We start from the raw sequence: 20,070 nt of genomic DNA, 5'->3' as shown, positions 1-20,070 counted from the left end.
GACAATTACTAACAACACCGCCTACATGGGCAAGATATTTGCATTCAATACTAGCTGGCTGTGTGAGGAGGTATCCGCCCTGCGGCAGGTACTCAGCCGCATCGCCGATGCCATGGAGTCAGAACGTCTTGCACCCCACTTTGAGCAGGCAGCCACACAATTGTCATCAAGCTCAACCCAGACCAGCCCACTCCGCAGGTCGTCGTGCACCCTGCGCCGGCCGGACATGTCACCAGCACGTCCAGGGAGTGCAAAAAAATAGACTGGCCAGCCTGATGAAGGCATTAGAAACGTGTTGGTACATGTGTGGGGGAGGGGGGTGAGGGTGTGTGGGGGAGTTGTGGGGGAGGGGAATGGGGAGGTGGGGAGGGTGTGTGGGGGAGTTGTGGGGGGAGGGGGAGAGGGAGGGTTGTGAAGTGTTAGTGCACTGTCGTTTTCATTGTTAATTTCAATTCACCCGTTGTGTCAAAAGCAAGACCTGAGTGGACATTCATCATTGCGCATGCTTCATTTATTCATATACAGTGCATAGTGTGCATGTACCCCCACACCCAGTGCCCTCTATCCAACTATCATGCCACCCTCTGCAGCCATGTGTGTCAGTAATATTGTGCAATCACTGACTGACCCACAGCATGTCCCTCCTGTGCATCGGCACCGCAATGATGTGCAGCCTCTTCTTCTTCATCCCCTTCATCATCACCAGGTGGTTGCAGTTCAATGTCAGGGGGCAGGGGCACGTTGTGTCGGGTACACATGTCATGCAGCATGACACATGCCATGTTCATTTTGGCCACCTTCTCATGCCTGTAGAGGAGTGCCCCACCCGACGGGCTAAGGCAGCAAAAGCATGCACTCAACAGGCCAAAGGTCTGCTCAATGACCACACGGGTATGGGTGTGGGATCGATAGTAGTCCTCCTCGTGCCTGTTCTGTGGGTTATCGGGCAGGGGAGAGGAGCCACGTCATCAAGGGATAGCCACGGTCACATGCATGGGAGGCAAAAAAAAAGGTATATGTCAGTCGATTCATGATGGATAGCTCTACTAGTCACACATGCCGGCAGATTATCGTTATTCACATGCACATGTCCCTGGTTGTATGCACGCCATTTTTAGGCCCTCAATGTATCCTGTGCCATGGAATAATGGTGTGGGTTTCATCTTCAAGATGATACACGGTGTGCTCTGCCGTCTTGTTGCTCATGCATTGTGTACGCATACAGCTTTCCATTTAGTGATGTGTAGTGTTCTGTAGGAGTTTCTGATGGGGAGCGTTGGCAGTAGGCTCTGCAATGTTAGGCATTCGGCGCTGATTTTTCCAATGGTGACATGCAGCAATCCTGTGGTTGATCCGGGATATCGGGCACAACAATGTGTGATGATCTTGTTGGCGTCGCATACCATCTGCACCTTGATGGAGGGGAATTGCTTGCGGTTGCGGTACACCACCTCCATGGCATGCGGGGCCACCAACTCCATGTGGGTGCAGTCAAGGGCACCTGTACAATTTGGCATGCCTGCCAGTGCATGGAGGCCAACTTTTGTTTCAAGAATCTCCTGGGGAGCCTGTGGTAGGGATATGTATTGTGTTGTGTGTTTGAGGAGGGCATCCAGCACTTGCTTCAGAATGCGAGAAAATAAGGGTGGTGATATGCCTTGCATGTGCCCCACTGTGTGCTGGTAGGTGCCTGTGGAAAGGAAGTGGAGCACAGACACTGCCTTCAGTAGATTGGGGATGGCAGTGCGTATTTCAATGAGGCTGACAATGTCGTCGTGTATCAAGTCCACAATGGTGTTGATGATGTCCCGGTCCAGACGTTACAGGGTGTGGTTCTGCTCCGGGGTTGGGTTGAAATGACTGGCTCTGATGTTTGGGATTGGGGGCTGCCTGCGTGGTTATGCTGGCTGCACTGGTGGGGCATGTTGGGCCTGTCTCACCCTTCTTCTCCTTCTGCGTCTCCTCTGTGGTGCCTGCTGTTGCTGTTGTTGATGCTGGTGTTGCAACTCAAGCATGTCCTCCAGCTCAAGTATTGATACTACTATTAGAATTATCTTGGTGTGGAAAGGGGTGTGGTGTGTGGGTGTGCTCCTTTTGTACAGGCCCAGACTCCATTGCCTCCACCTTTGCTGATAGTGTGCACCTGTGGCTGTTGGGAACACTGCACATAGCATTTTACGGTTGGTCTGCGATTCCGGTAGTTATGGCATGCCGGTATCCACTATTTGCGCCTTCATGATGCCGGTATTTGATTGTCCTCCTGACTTGTGATTTACTCCCATTAGCGGCATGCCACTATTGCTGGTTTGATGGGATGCGTGCCCACGCCCATGCCGCTATTAGAGGCACTGTTATTGACGGTGCCTCTAATAGCGGGTTGGAATCACCTGGATCGCAAAGCTCTTTTATAATTTGGCAAGAGGAAGCTAGCGGGGCACTGAGGTGCATGAGGATAGAGAGGGTGTGTTACTGAACCCTGCGGCCACTAGTGAGTCTGCGATGGTAATACACTCTGTTTGGCTATGTGCAGCTCTGGAAGCCGTGGGGTCTGTGGCGTAGCAACTGGAGTCACGACACTGCAATCTTCCGCGGGAAGTGATGTTTCTTTCACCTCACGCGGGTGGCAGAACTCAGATGTATCCAGCAGGGTACTTTGAGAGTTGAGGAATCTGCAATTGCCGCTTTCTTGGCCGCCGGAGACTGCCTTGGCGGTGTACGCCTAAGTTGTAGCGATACACTAGAGGTTTCGACACAGGACGGCATTTCCGACTTTAAAGTATATGGGCCTTTAGACATATGCGCCGATAATGTTAAACGCTGATAAAAGCACGTGATTAATAGCCACTAAGGATTGCTTTGATTACAAGCTAAAATAGAGGGGAACCCACCTCAGCCTGTCCCTGCGAAGTCCCGGGAGGGCTCCCCATTGCTCGCTGCACAGCCAAGCAGCTAAGCAGCACTTCCGGGCACTTCTTGGTTGCACATTCGATATTGCGCGTGTGTGCCACTGCAGTAGGAGTCCTGGCTGTTAGGGGCAGAGCTTCGTGGTCAACAATGTAAAACGTGCTTAATCTACAATAAAATCTAAAGATAATAAACAGAAATATGCTGTAAGAATTACAAGTAGACTAACTAACAGCAAGGCTGTATAAAGATGTTTTACAGGGTTGCAAGCCTACTAACAGCAAAAATAGTCCAATGGTATCCACAGGAGGCAGGGGTCCACACAGATACGCAGCATTTCTCGGTTGAGCACACAAGGTTGCGTGTGCGCGCCACCGAAATAGGAGACCTGGTTTTTAGGGGCAGAGCTTAGCTCTCAACAATGTAAAACTTGCTTAATCTACAATAATATCTAAAGATAATAAACAAAAATATGCTGTTAGCGGGACTAACTAACAGCAAGGCTGTATAAAGATGTTTTACAGGGTTGCAAGCCTATCAACAGAAAAAACAGTCCAATGGTGTCCACAGGAGGCAGGGTCCACGCGGCTACGCAGCATTTCTGAGCACTTCTCGGTTGCGCACACACGGTTGCGTGTACGCGCCACTGAAATATGAGACCTAGTTTTTAGGGGCAGAGCTTAGCGCTCAACAATGTAAAACCTGCTTAATCTACAATAATATCTAAAGATAATAAACAGAAATATGCTGTTAGCGGGACAAGTAGACTAACTAACAGAAAGGCTGTATAAAGATGTTTTACAGGGTTGCAAGGATACCAACAGCAAAAAATAATCCAATGGTGTCCACAGGAGGCAGGGGTCCACGCAGCTAAGCAGCACTTCCGGGCACTTCTCGGTTGCATGCGCGTGGTTTGCACGCGTGTGCCACTGAAGTAGGAGTCCTGATTGTTAGGGGCGGAACTTAGCGCTCAACAATGTAAAACGTGCTTAATCTGCAATAATATCAACAGCAAAAATAGTTCAATGGTGTCGACAGGAGGCAGGGGTCCACGCAGCTATGCAGCACTTCCGGGCAGTTCTCGGTACTTCACTATTACCTGTTTCTTCTTATTGGTGGTCATGGTGGTCTGGGCTTTACTCTTACCCCTTGTTGACTAGTCTCCTCCCAAAAGACTGCGATGAGGAAGAGCAGAGTTATTACAGATCACAGAATTCCAAACTTCCTCTCTGTAATCTGTTTTATCACGTCTGTGTTTCAGGGTAGTTATGTGAAGGTTTCTTTTTCCAATCCCTATCTCTGGTGTCTTTCCCAGACCTAAATGTTTTGCCGCCGTTCTCTCTGATTCCCGCAGTCTTCCCCAACAGGTAAATTGCTTGCCACTTTATTTGGGGTACGCGCTGGGGTCGCACCTGCCTCTAGGTTCCCGGGATTCGTGAAGCCTTGCTGTGTTCAACCGCGTCGGTACGGACACCATTGGGTGAAAGCTCCACAATGGACACCCCCTCTGTGCCTTCCGGGATCTTCCCTCCTCTCTGAGGGTTGCTGACCTGCCGAGTGAACCTCCGTCTGTTCACCAGTGCTTGCCCTTCCGCATCCCAGACAGGTCCCTCTTTGCAATCCACGGCCACTGCCTCTTCGACTCAGACTACTGCTTCTCCCCGAGTTAAATCCGTCTTCGCTTTTCATTCCTCCACTAGTCTCTGTGAATGGATGAAAACTAGTATGTTGACTGTGCTTCCTAAATATTCTCCATCCATCCCCACGGGGCCTCCTCGTCACGGTGCTATGTTTCCATGTTATTGGTGTCATGTTGTTCAAGTACATGGAGCTATATGGTATTTGAGGGCTTATAAATTGGGAAGTTGTGGTAACTTTTAGGTAATGCCTTGGTTTGGTATCAGAGCAGGATTTTCTTTCTTAAAAGGAGGGATGAGACCCTCAGACTCGTCACAGCTGTCTTCATCGATAGCTCACTAGAGTTAGGACACATGAGTTCAATAACTTTTAATAAAAATGGAAAATGCTGTTCTTCAGTATCGCAACCCTAAATCCAGAAGAACTAAACTTGTGTGTAAAATCCAGCTCTGTGACCAATGTCAGAGCTGCTTGATTTGTTGAAAAAAAGACATCAGATGCAGGAGTGCTGCGTTGCCCACTCCTTCTGAAACAACAACTTCTATTTTGGAAAATAAAGCGCCCTTTTTAAGAGATGGCAACATCGTGTTAAACCCTTACCTGCCTCTGTCTTCGATAGCAGTAGGCAAGGGGGCACCCCACATATAAGTTTGAAACGGGCCCCAACAGGCCCCAACACATCCTCAGTCGCCCTGCCTGTTTGCATCTACATTTTTTGTAAGTTGGGTAGTCAAGTGGGCTGGATAGTAGGTAGCATGAGGCTTAGTGGGAATACGAAACAGCAGAACATTAAGCACCTAGAAACACTTGTGTACGGGCACGTTATGAATGACTTATCATATCATATCATATGTCATAATTTGAAAAGAAATGTGCAACTAAAAGGATATCTCCTGTGCTTGCAGTAAGAATATTTTGAAAAAGAGTGCTGCTCCAGCTGCCTCAGTCGCCTTGTTGCAGTGGCAAAATACAAACGGTTATGGAAGAAAGTGGGATTAGCTGTTGTGCACAGATTTTATTTTATTATTTAAAGCATAGACCTAGCTGGAGAGCAGCAGATCGAGGTAAAGGGTGAGGGTAGCCATTGTTTGAGCTGGCATCTTTCAACAGTAGCTGAGTACTGTGAGTTGTGGTCTGTGCATCAGTCTGTGCGTCAACTAGAATTAGTCTAGGTATTATTGAAAAGAATGAACTCTTTCAAAGCTTGTGGAATTGGAGAATTGTGTGGGCATTCAAGCCAATACAGAGATGGACATCCAAAGGGTGGGTGCATGACAATAGAAGGATTGTTTACAGGTCATCTTTTTGCAGTCAAGATTTGATTTGAGCCAGGTGGGTCGACTAGGAAAGTGTACCACCAGATTTGTGGAGCTCAGCCACCAGGTATGCTTGTAGGCTACTCTTTAAAATGCTTTGTAGATGATACATGCAGTCTTAAACAGGATCCTGGCCTGAGAGGAAGCCAGTGTAGTTCATGTAACACGATGCTGGTTCTGTCAAATTTCCTCGCACCATTAATGAGGTGTGCTGTGGTGTGGTGGACGGCTTTTGCGGGAACCCAGTGAGTGATGGTGAGCCATTTCCCCATTGATTTGTGAGACCACAAGAGCCTGCACTATGGTCCGTAAATCCTCCAGTGTGATGAAGAGTTTGATTTTGTGGAGGGTGGAGAATTGGAGCCAGGCCGTTTGGGTCTACTTAGCTATGTGTTTCTGGAAGCACAGTCTGCTCTCATTGGTTAAGCCTAAGGATTTTGCTGAATCTGAGAGTTGTCATTATAGTTGCATTTCATTGACAGGGTCTGTCTGAGACAAAAGGATTCTCTCGGGCACCAATGAAAAAGTGGCCCATAGTTGCAGATGGTGATTACTTCCTTTTGTCACAGACTGTCTGAGTGATACCGAAGGAGGACTTTTTTGGAACAATGTGTTGCAAATAGTGCATTTTAAAGAATTCTATGGAGCAGAGACATGCAAATCTCAGTGAGATGCATAATGGCCTAAAAGTGTGCCTGTGCCATCGCGCATCTCATTGTGCTGTATGTATTTACAAAGAAAACATCAAAAAATGCCCTGTGTACAACAGTGCACAAATATTGTACAAAAGAAGCACAAATAAGTGGGCAGTTAATGGCACATCTGACGAGATGTGCATGTTTCTGGTGCATTTGTCAGATGCACACTTTTTATATGCAAATACCAACATGATCATCACTTTGTGTCAAAAACATGTGCATCTCATCAAATTCCCCAAAAATGAAAAACACATGTATAGTATTTTAGACTATTTTTTAATGTTCATTTACTTTTTGTCTTATGTGCCTAATAAGTCTGAGAATAGAACAATAACACATTTTAACTTCAGCTGTTTGGGGAGTCTACTTTGTAATGTGGATCACTTCCTATTGGGGTAAATATATAGCACTAAAATGTCTCAGGTGGTAGTTTTGCCATGTCATTGAGGAATTTTGTAGATCCATATCTATCGATGTAGAGCAGGATTATGCATTTAATTCACATAATTGTGTCAAAACTGTCAGTATGATTGCTCGACAGCCACATGGAAAGCGTCCTACTTCCTAATGTCCTCTTATTGATCTGACCATAAATATTGCAATATGTTGAACCTGTGAAATGAGTCTGGGATGTAGGCTGGCATCATGTGCTACCAGAGCACCTCTGAGGACACTTCCATGTCATGTACACTCACTGGCCAGTGGACTGATCAAGTGGCATCTATCTATTAGTGGACTTATCCTGCCTCAAACTGTTCTGCTATCACATTGTACTGATAGGTGTAGCTCCATAATAGTTAGAATTCACATTCATGAATATGTTGCGTACATTGGACATGATCTGAATATGTACGGAATGCCAGTATCTCCTGCTCCTGTCTATGGCTGCAGGAATATGAGGGCAACCAATGGCACCGCACACACACAGTACCCAGGTGTGTTAAAATCCCCTCACTTTTCTTGCCCTACGAAGGAGTATAATGATGCATGCCAATATATGAACTGACAGATGATAGGATCATGTTGTAGACCTTGGCATAGGGCCTTTGACTGTAGATTATTATATATATAATTTGTTATTTATAACGTGCTTAATACCCAGAGGTTTTTAAGCGTGGACCAGGGGTATCAAACCTGTGTTGCCACGGATCTGCGTGATTTTTCCGTCGCGGAAAAGTCTGCGACGGAAAAGTTTGCATGATAAATGTGTGAACCACAAAATGTTTGCACATTTCCCGTACGAACACGCATTCAAAACCCCTACATACCCATACCCCCACCCACAATATACAAACAACACTCCCCACCCACACCCTCAACACACTCCCATCCACACCCCCAACATAAACAAACAATACTTACCTTTTTTCATGCTGAGTCCCTGCAGCACTGGTTCCCTTTCACTTCCGTGATCGGGAACCGGCACCGCAGTTCTTTTTTATTTTTTTATTTATTTATGTATTTTATTTTTCGGGAACTGGAGGGGTGTCCCCTGCCACCCCCGCTCACCATATCACACAGTATAGTGAGCGGGATGTTGCGGGGGACACCAAATCAGCCCCCATTTTTTTTTCAGGTGTGCTGCGGGGGTGTCCACCGCAATACCCCACTCACTATACCACACAGTATAGTGAGCGGGGTGTTGCGGGGGACACCCGTGCAGCCCCTGCAATCTTTTTTTTATACTTACCTACAATGCTATCACCAAAGGTTCAAACTTTTGGTGTTCGAACTTTGGTGGTAGCATTTTTTGGTCTTTTTGTACGGTCAGACCTTTTTTTCGGTCCAATCGTACAATTCCGTTGCCACGTCGTCTTGCTTCCAAGGCGAGCGAGTTGCCCCTGAGCTATCCTCCCGAGACTATCACCACTGTGACGCCACGGGTCCTATGAAAGGAGCATGTAACAAAGAAATGCAAGGCTGACAGGACCTTGTCTAGGGGTGGTATGACAACACTGACTCACCATCTCCAGTTTGATATGGGGTTGGAAATGGTACCTCTGGGAGACCTCTTCATCTGCCATTTAAAATAAAGTGTTCATCCTCCTATATGTCATTGTCCTCGTCTGTCGGTGCATCAGCAAGAAACCCACCTGTTTTTGGGGCTGTGGATCTGTCTCTCTGCGCTAGGCTGTTATTCTGTGCCATTGCTTGTGATTGGGGTGCAACATGTGTTTTTTTTGGTTTGACAAATTGGTTGTGAAAGAAGCACATTTTAGGGTGACCAGACGTCCAAGAATTAGGCCCTGTGACCTACCATCCCGAGAGTTTTTTTTTTTATTTAAAAAAGCTGTCTTGATTTTAGGAAAGGGGGGGCTAAGCACTGCAGAGATGCAACACATCAAGATGACAAGTATAGATAATAAAATGTGTAACAGTTCCCTAGATTTCCATTATCACATTTGTCACATACATCTCTGCCACCCCAGTGTAGGTTCAAACCCCCAACCTTTCTGATCACAGCCACATACATTTACTGATTGCACCACGAAGACTGGATAAGAAACAAACATTGCAAGTCCTTAATGTGCAAACTTACCAAGTGGGGCGGGGGAGTGATGGGTTTAGGGGGATTTGAATGGGCTGGGGGTTGTAGGGTATTTTGTGGAGATTTGGGGCCTGACGGTATTTTATTACCGCCGAAAAATAACTTAGCAATAATCACTCTTTGTATTCAGATTTGGCCATGTGCAACAATAATACAATGGACATGCATTATTTCAGCACCCAGACCTGCATATTTGGTATACGTGGTTGGTGGTATTTTGGTGAGCATAATTCCCTTGTTTTATTTGTGGCCCCAATGTCCAGAATCCCTTATCCTTGCTTAGATTTTTCGTGTGATCACTAGAGAGACCTCAGACCTACATTTTAGGAATACCACATTTTCAGTGATAGCGTTGGTGTGCCACCATGGGCGAACTCACTGACTTATTTACGACAGAGAGCTATATATGGTAGTCTTGTGGTAATTTCCACTACCTTATATACGGTAGGGAGCTATGTTCAGAGAGTCTCTCTTCCCGTTGGCTCATGTACCTCCAACAAGCTATGCTACAGTCACTCACAATTATTCATACTGATTCTGACATGCACACATCTGTCTTAAAATGACCATTGCACTGTTTAAAAATCTCCCCACATCATCGGCATTGTAATGGTAAATAGTAAATACACCACCCGTCTGTTTTCAAATATTTTTCTGTATTATAAAAGTTGCATTTAAACACGATCTCACTCTTTACAGAAATAAATAAAATGGTACAGTAAAAGCATTGTCTATGACACACTGCAAAGAGAGTGGCGGAGAACAGAACTCAAATTGCAACATTAGCATTTGATTAAGGCATGCACAGGAATCCTACACTGACTGCATATTACCGTACACACTCAGCTCCCACACTTCTCATTACCTTATCTTTTTAGTTGTTCTCTTTGGCTGTTCTCTTTGTGAATGTGGCTCCCTTGGATTAACTCCAGCAAAAAGGAACGCTTGCCTTCTCAAACCGGGGTCATTGCCTGGAATTCTCAGCTTTTGCAGATAGGAATGCCTCAGCCAGTGGAAAGGTCCTTCTTTCAGCTCTCCCCAATCTCGACTGCAGCAGGACGCAGGAATCTGCATTCAGTCAGGAGTCCCACAGCCAGGTCTTCTCCCCAGTGGTGCAGAAAAATGTCTGCCTGTCTTTTTCCCCGATACTTCCCACTCAAACTTTCATCTCAGCCCTCTGTATGACGTGTCCCAATGAAATCCATCATCTCTCATCCTCCTACTCTCAACAATAGCTTCGCTTATACATTTGCAATTGTTGCAAATCTGACTTCCTTCTTCCTGCAGCTAATTTTATTAGTGGGTTATGTTAAATAAGGTTTTATTAGTCAGGTTAATGGTTAATAGGTTAGCTGTTAATTTTCAAATGTGTCTCTCGCACCATAGGCATTTCAGGTGAAAATAGTGTGCATTTTTAAATGAGCACGTGTGCTTTTAACTGTAAAAATAGATTTGCATCTTATATGTTAAAATCGTTTTTGACTGAATAGTCTGTCTTTTCTTGTTAATCTGGTAACCCATATAGCAATGCACCGCACCCTTGTGGTGGTAATGCAAAAAAAAAATGTGCTACTTGTGCAGTAGTGCTGTACTCTGTGCTGTTTGCTACCTGTGCAGTAGTGCTGTACTCTGTACTGTAACACGCCAAATATCCTTACATATACCCTCCTTTTGTTTTTAGAACTTGGCTATAATCCAAGCCAATTCCTAAAAACAACTTGTTCTTTTTTTTTTTTTTTACAATATAGCAATCCAACAAAATGAATATTCATGTGCATCAATGAAAATTTGCAATCAACATTTCATCTGAGTCCATCAGTTCATAAAATGTTCCACATTTGCCTTCCCAGTGGAAGTGGCATTACTTTAAGTTTAAATTTTCCAAGTCAATTAAAAACAACGAAATAAAACAACTAACTAAAACAAATAATTAATATAACAAATTAAAATAAATAATTAAAATAACAAATACGTGGAACTTCACATGCCGGAACCTTTGTTTTGTCTCTTTTGGTATGTCCCGACCAGTGATGTTATTCGGTTCATTCGAGTACTCTTTCATCTTGGCAATCTTGAATCCACAGTAGTCATCTCTTTTGGCATTCCGGTTATTTTGTCTTCACCTCCACCTGGAGGCAGGCATCTTTTGGTCTTCATCCAGGGGACTCCAGGACTCCATCGTCTCCCGTGGCCTCTGATCCCGGAACCTCCGACCAAATAATGTTAATTGTCTAAATCAAAATAGAAAATAAACAGATTAAGTACATAGCACAATACTAACTTCATCCTTTTGCCAAAAATAAAACATGCTTGGTAAAAATATTTCATTTTTTTTTTCTGAAATTAAACACAAGTTAAAAGAAAACAAGCAGCTATTCAATATTTAACACACTTTCTCTCTGCACACCAACCATGAGCTTCCATTATATGTGCATTTATTTATTTATTTATTTATTTATTTATATTTATTTTATATTATATTTTACATATACTACAGTGTTTATGTGCCATCATAACAATCAACTTTTTTTTTTTAACTTCTTTGTCACTGCCTCCTGACTACATCCACTTATTTTCTCCTTTTTTTTTAAGGGACTTTATCTGTCTCTACACGCTCAAGCTGCCTGATCTCATGTCTGGGATGGCATGGTTTGATTTGATTTAAATGGACAAACTGCTCTATTGCTGTTTCACCTTCATTTTTCAAAATTTTATACACTACAGGAGAGACCTTATCTATAATTCGAAATGGCCCCTGCCAGGCCGCTAGAAATTTAGAATTTTTCTGTTTACTTTTTCCAAAATGAAACTTGTACACCTGATCCCCTACACTGTATTCCTTTACTGATGTCTTTTTATCATAATATGACTTTGCACTGTCAGCAGCTCTTTCCAGATTTCTCTGCACAAAAGCAAATGCATGTTGCAAATGCCTCCTCAGTTCATCAATATATTCATGAACTGTGGATGCACTCACTAGAGTTTGCTCATGTGTTCTGTATAGTAGGTGTTGTGGTAACACCATTTTCCTACCTGTCAAGACCTCATGGGGGCTAACACCTGTTGCTTTGGCAGGAGTCGACCTGATTGCCATCAGAACCAACGGTAAACGTAAATCCCAGCTGGAACCTGCTTCTGCCACAAATTTCTTTAAAATATCCACAACAGACCTATTGCTTCTTTCAACTGTACCTGAAGACGCCGCCCGATATGCGATATGTAGTTTCCTTTTCACACCTAGTATTTGCCATACCTTACTCATTAGAGCACTTGTGAAATTACTTCCTCTGTCTGACTCAATTCTTTGTGGCAACCCAAACCTTGAGAACACATGGTTCACCAGCAATGTGGCTGCTGTTTGCGCACTACAATCTGGTGCAGGAATGCACTCAATCCACTTCGACATCAAACATACCACACTCAAAATATAACGGTGTCCCCTGCTCGACCTTTTTAAAGGACCTACATAGTCTATTTGCAAATCTGACCATGGGAGAGTTAGGCCTCTTTTCATCAATGGTGCTCTATGCATTGGTGAAGCAGGTTTAAATTGGGCGCATACTAGACATCCTCTAGTATATAATTCCACATCTTGGGACATATGTGGCCAGTAAGCATAATCTTTTAGTATTTCTAATGTTTTTTGTGAACCTCTATGGCCTGCAGTTATGGCATCATGTGCATGGTGTAGCATCAGTCCTCTGAATGAAAGGGGTACTACCCACTGTATTTGTCCTGTTATGGACTCTCTAATCATGAGTCCATCCTGTAATCTGATTCGTGTTTTGTTCTTTAATAACACCCTCAACTCTTCTTTTCCCATACAATCATTTTCTGTTAAAGGATTTTGTTCAGGATCTATCAAATGATTATAATAGATTCCCAAAATTTGATCATTCTTTTGTGCCTCAATCAAATCTTGGTCTGGCGTGTCATGACTCCACTGCACCACCGGTTGATCTACCTCCTTTGGTGCTTTAGAACGTGTGACTGCATCAATTTGTATTTCACCCATTAAATAATCAATATGTAGCAATTCTCCCATCACAGCCCCAATCTTAGCCAGATGGTCTGCCTTATCATTTCCCTCCTTATCCTCTCCTGGTGTTTTTAAATGCCCACGAATTTTTCTCCAGTATATTGTTAAATTATTTTCTGACACCAATTTGTCTATGGCTTGTATCATTTTTCCATGTTTAAGTGGCTTTTTGTTGTATGTAACCATGCCTCTTGCTTTCCAACCAGGCAAATACTCCACAAAGCTATTCCGTGCATAGTCAGAATCAGTCACCAGGACAATTTCACTGAACTTTTTATCAACTGCAGTAGCAATTGCTTTATAAATGGCTGCCAATTCCGCCACCTGACTGCTCCTATCTCCAATCCTCATCCCTATACTGGGGACGCCTTCACATTTCAACCAGACATTTCCTATTCCTGCCACTAACTGTTTATTACTGTCATTTTCAATGTGAAAAGCGCAACCATCCACATATACAGTTGGCAAATCCTTGCATGTTTTTTCATCAAAAGCTTTGTGTGATGATTGTTCAAATTCCTGCAAACTAGTTTCCACTTCCATTTCATTTGGTATTTGTTCAGCTGCACAGTCATGTAAGTCAGCTAACCCTTGAGCAATTGGGCTCTTTTTATTTTGTCCATATCTCACTTCTACGGGAAAACCTTGTAATGCCAGCGTCCATGAAGTGATTCTGGATTGCGCTAGATTGCCTGATCTAATTCTTTTACCCTCTAAAAATTGCAAAGGTTGATGATTTGTTTCAATAATCACCTTTTCTCCCTGAACAATGGGGCGGAAATGTTGTAGCGCCCACACAGTGGTTAATAGGGCCTTTTCACATTCATTAAATTTCATTTCAACTTGGGAAAATGCCTTACTTGCATATGCAATGGTTTTGTGATTCAAATCGTGTTTTTGTGATAATACTGCTGACATACAATGTTCAGAAAAACCTATTTCTATAAAGAAATCCCTGTCCTTTATGGGGTATGCTAAACATGGTGCCTTTACAAGACATTCCTTCAATCTAGCCACTGCATCAGACTGCTCTCTTTCCCATCTCCAGGGAGTATTTAGTTTAAGCAGTTTAGTCAATGGTTGAGTGATTTCTGCATAATTCTCAATGAACTTTCTGTTATAGCCTGTCATCCCTAATAAACTTTTTACTCCTTTCACATCTTTAGGATCTTTTAATCTTTGTATGGCCTCTATTTTCTTCCTTTGTGGATTTAGCCCACGTTCAGTCACTTCATGCCCTAGAAAGTTCACTTTTTTCTTGCACCATTGTGCTTTTTGCAAAGATACTTTGGCGCCTGCTTTCTGCAATTGGCCAAGTACATGTCTTATTTCATCAAAATGGCTTTTCAGGCTTTCATTTTTTATCAGGACATCATCCACATAAACTATTGTTCCTCTTTCCGCTGCATCCGGCATGGCCTTTCTCAAAAATATGCCAAATTCACTCCCACTATTGATGTACCCGAACGGAGCTCTAAGCCAGGCATATTGAGTCCTGTCAAATGTAAAGGAAAATAAGTGTTGTATCTCCTCTGCCAATGGCACACACCAATATCCAGATGTGAGATCTAACGTGGTAAATACATTTGAACCATGTATCTGAGCTAGGCCCTGATCAATGAATGGTAGTGGCCATCTAGATACTGGTACTCTTTTATTTAACTCTCTTAAGTCTGCACACAGCCGCCATTGACCATTTGGCTTTAACACACCTAAAATAGGCGTATTGGATGTGCTATGAATGGGCCTGATTATTCCCCGTGATTCCAAATTTTTAATAATCTCTGCCAATGATTCTAAACATGCCAGCGGTAGTCTATACTGGCGTACAAACACTGGATTCCTGCTACAACCTTCTGGTAGTGTGGCCACATGTAAATCAGTTAAACCACAATCATAAGCATCTTTTGCAAATACATCCTTAAACTCCATAAATATTTCCCTCAGGTCGTCTCTATCCTTATCGCTGTCACATGCATCCGCTAAGGAGATCTGCTCTTCTACCATTTTGGAAAATTCTGGAAACTCTTCTGGTAAAGGAATCTCAGCCCTTTCCTCTAACTGTGTGGCTGTGTCTTTTTGTAGAGCTGCCACTTTTAAATATTTTGGCATATCAGCTTCCACTTCAATGGGCTGATTTCCTGTTTCATTTTCATTTAAATTAAATATTATGCAATCCTCTTGATGGCAGCACACTGTCTCATTTGAACCATAAGGATACACAGAATGAATTTTAAATATTCCTTTGGGCTGAGAGTCCAGGTGTTCTGGCAACTCGCCCTTGGCATCTACATATTTTTCAGGAATATTCCCAATCACCATGTTATTTAAATCTGCCGTATAATGTGACTTTTGTATGGCCATTCCTAATGGGGAGTTTTCCTCTAAATGAATATCCTGACAACCTTTATTATTTACCATGATTTTTACAGATCCCTCACCAATGTCTACCAATGGAATGTATTCATAATCCAGGCCTTGCTGTTTTATGGATTCATTCAGGCATACAAATGCATCAGAGCCTTTCATCCGCTGTCCATTTTTGCATTTCAGTGTTATTGCAAACTGTTTTGTAAATGCAGGAATAATAGTATTTTTCCTCATTTGTAATTCGACTGTATAAGGAACCAGTTGTGCACAATGATAAGCCCTTCTTTTGTCTTCAAATTCAGGTGCCGGACCACCTAGGCGTGACCATATTTTTTGATTAAGTAAATCTAACACCATACACATTCTGTGCATGATGTCATTGCCCATGTAAAATTCATTTTGTGCTCCACTCACTATCCATACATTATGGTAAATTGTTTTCTGCCCAATGCTAATTTTAAGCATGCATCTGCCTGCAATTCGGTTTTCAAAGTCTGGACTGTCCAACCCAGAAACATATTGGTTTTTAATCCTAAATTTCGGGATTTCTTCCCTCTCCATAATTTTTTGCAACAATTTCTCATTAATGAAACTCCTTTCATGTTCAAGTGCTAAAGTGGCTTTTATTGTTTTAAGATAATCATTTATACCAACATGAACCCATGGTTGCTCATCTTCCATGTGTATTTCTGCCAGAGTGGTAATGTGTTTTTCTGAATCTGTTTTAGGAGCAATATTCTGTTTGCATGTTTTCTCTTTTAAATAGAAACGTAATGTGTGCTCATCTATGGCAGTCTGCCAATCTTTCCTTGGGTCCAAGTATATTTGTACAGGTAGTTTTTCATTGTCGCTCTGCATTTTATCTTGACACATTAATATAACAGTGACACTAGGTATGCAGCTATTCTGGAGATATACCTCCACAGCATCATTTGTTTTGGCAACGGTGTGACATTCATTTATATTGTTGTTTTGTGATTTTAGTTTCTTAGGCCTCAATGATTTTTTGGTTAAGGACCACAGCACTCCATTCACCCCATCTATGAGAGGAGACAATCTTTTCAGGCAATCTGTCCCCATCAGAAATGGAATTTCACAAATAGATGTGATCAATACCTCTTGTTTCATTCTGTGCTTTCCTATTTTTATGTCAACCTCAGTTACACCTATGATGGGCACCTCCTCCCCATTAAAGTTATGCACTGGGCCCTGATTTGCCTTCACTGTGATCTGACTCTGTGGAGGCCTCCCTTCATTGATACTCTTTACCAGCTCCTTGGACATAATTGTGGCCTGTGCGCCAGTGTCAATCATAGCGAAGGTGTGGCATTTTTCTTCTACAGTGATGGGTGCATAATATCTGTCCTCAACTTCCTCTAATACACATGAGAAATGTGAATTCTTACTGATTTCAGGGCTCACCTTTCTCAGATCTTTTTCACTTTTGGCTAAGCACATTGGTAAATGAAAAGACATTTTTCCCTCCTTTTTACCCATTTCTGTGCGAGATATTTTATTCATTTCTCCATGTTCAGAGGTTTTTTGGAGTGTGGCCACTGTTCGCCCATCCATCTGGGTAACATCAGAGACCACATTACAACCTTCCAACTGAACATGTGTAACAACATCATTCAGCAATTTGTCATTTTTTAATTCTGTGCATTTGTGATCATTTAGTGTAATACCAGCCCTTTCAGCCTCTTCAAAAATATGTGGCTCAAAGAATTCTTCAGGTGATTGACTTGTACCCTCCTTGTGAGTATTTCCTTTTTCTGTCTGTGTTTGGTCATTGTTTTGCTTGCCCAGGGAAGGAGCTATGGCATCCCCACTTACTCCCTGTTCACTGGTATTCCCCATGCATGAGTCATTTTTCTTAAATCTGTCCCTTTGTTCTTTTGGAATTCCTAATGTTTCTTTTTCATTTGTGCAAATCTTTACTGTTTTATTTAGCTCTAAGTTAAACCGTACCTCTTTTTTAGAAGTATTTGCACTTTCTATCACAATTTCATTTACTGGTACTTTCATTTTTAATCCATTAGGCATCTCAGAGTCGTTATGCAAAATTATATCAGAGCAATCTGTCATTTTGGCACTGCGATTATCATGAGTACTAAGTCACTTTTCGGAAGCCCCCCGGTCATTGCTATGGCCATCAGCCCCCTCTTTGGAAGGTTGTTTTTGCGCTGTATAGAGCTTTCCTATTTGCTCAGCTAACATTTTCACTTGGGCCTCAAGGCACTGGAACCTTTCCATCTGTCTAGGATCCTCTTTCTGTGGCCTAGGTCGATATTGGTTGTTTTCCCCCTGATTGGATCTATTCTGATACCTCTCAGGTGATTGATGTCGGTTGGGATGGTTTCTGAACTCTTGATTCATTTGTGGAGGGGAGCGGGTTGCACCCATCCTTTGATTATAGTCCCCTGGTGGGGAATCATTGTACTGGCGTGGATTGTAGTTCAAGTTTTGCCTCATGTCCTGTCTCTCAGATTGTGGGTACTGGCCCCTATGTTGATTTCCATTATCAGTAAATCGATCCATATATCGGGGCCTATCCTGATTACCATATATCATGGTGCTGGGATCAAATCTGCTCTGTGTCCCCAATGACTGGTAGGGACCATCATTTCTTTGATCTTGATTTTGTCTCTGGTTATTGTTCATACCTGCCATATCAGGCCGATATCCTACCCGGGGTCTATCCCCTAAATATCTAGGGCTGATGTAGCTCTCTCTATTACTAGGATCATGTGTTTGGAACATTGGTACAGGAAATGGCGATCTTTGTTGATTACCCCTTTGTTCAGGTGTCACATTATTTTTACCTTGACTTTGAGCAGACTCAAGGGGCATTTTGGCTGACCTGATTTCCATTACTGTGGCTGAGGGTTCTTTAGATTTAGGCCTGGTATCTTTCATTTTATCACTTTCTCTACCCTGACAATAGAGTACCTCATATAGCTTTGTGCTTTGATGTACAATCCATTCAAGGGACTTGTCACGGTCAAATTCACGGACCAATTGGGATATGATGTCTTTCTGTAGCCCATAGAAGTATGCGGTTTTAAACTCATTGGAATTTGAGTCAAAAGATACATCAAAGCGAGAGAATGCTCTTTTTAAGTCTTGTAAAAATTGGTGAGGGGATGTATTAGGTCCAGCAGTAATTGTGTACGCGACTTTCTTTGCCTCCTGCAATGACTGAAAAGGAGAAAAATGACGCCTAATTTCTTTTTCAAACTCCAGCCATGTCATATTTGGCTGTTCATTTAATCCCCTTATGATGCTGGCCGTCGGGGCATCTAAAGTTAAATGAAAATATTGTCTGTACTGTTCCCTAGGTATCTGGAGTGCTTTAAAAATGTCATGTACCGCTTCTAAGTGATCCTCAATGCAGCATTCACCTCCCTTTTTAAATGGTTTGATCAGGGCTTTAATGGATTTCATTATTTTTATGGGGCTACTTGTTGCAATGCATGGAATTGCACTATTTTGTGATTCAATCCTGTTTTCAGGTGTATGAGATTGGTGGCTGCCCCCAATGGGAGTATCAAATCCCCCAAGGGCGCTGCAACCAAGTTCAGTCACCGGCCCAGTCACTGGGGCACTAGCTCTTTGGGCAGAGCTAGAATTCACCTCCACTCCATTGAATGTGGTACCCTGCCGCCTCTCCTGGGACCTGGGAATGCACATTTGCTGTTCTAAGTCCTTACACTTTTTAAGGAGTCTGTTGGCTTCATCATGCAAATAATTATTTTCATCACTCATTTTATTAATCACCTCCTGCATTTCGCACATTTGCATTTGGCATTCATTGAACTCTTTATTTCTCTTGTCTCTTTCTTGGATCATTTTAATCATTTCTTGTTCTGCACTCTGGAGATCACCTTCTTTTTCACAATGTTCTTTTTGTAAAATCTGCATTTCCGAAACAACCTAATCTTTATCCTGCCTAATGTGATCCACAAAGGCTTTTAAGTGTGCCAATTCTTGCTCACTATCTTCAAATTGTTTCTTGCTTTTGGATAACTGAGTATCAAAGTCTCTGCATTTTAATTGCATGTCTTTTTGGCATACATCCAATTCTGCTCTCAACATTTCATGATTTTTACTTGCCCCCTCTAATTCAGTCTTTAACCTGTTAATTAGCTGAGTATCATTCTCTTGCATTCGCAGGGACTTGTTTAAAATAAACCATATTTTGCCGCATAGCCGTATTAAACAGTCTTTCTCTGCACTTTTATCGGCTGCATTCAAGAATCTTGTAAGGCAGACCTGAATTATGCTGCCTTCTGCAAAAATATTGTCTAGTTTTTCTTTCTGCACCTCACCCTGAATGCGGTTACTCCATTCTAACGTGCTATTCGAAGACCAATTCCCATGTGCAAATAACTTTGCCTCTAAATATTGCACTAGATCTGAGAATGTGGTTTCCCTTTGTGACATTCTGAAATTCGTTTTTAGTGGCACACTGCTATTATAAAATGGGTTCCCTTTAATGTGCAAATGGCAGTGTGAGACACACTTACCACGCCCAGTAGGTACTCTATGATCACTTTC

Source organism: Ambystoma mexicanum, chromosome 3p (genome assembly GCF_040938575.1).
Source record: "Ambystoma mexicanum isolate Mex_15411 chromosome 3p, UKY_AmexF1_1, whole genome shotgun sequence".
In the NCBI taxonomy this organism is placed as follows: Eukaryota; Metazoa; Chordata; class Amphibia; order Caudata; family Ambystomatidae; genus Ambystoma; species Ambystoma mexicanum.
This window is presented reverse-complemented; position numbering follows the sequence as displayed.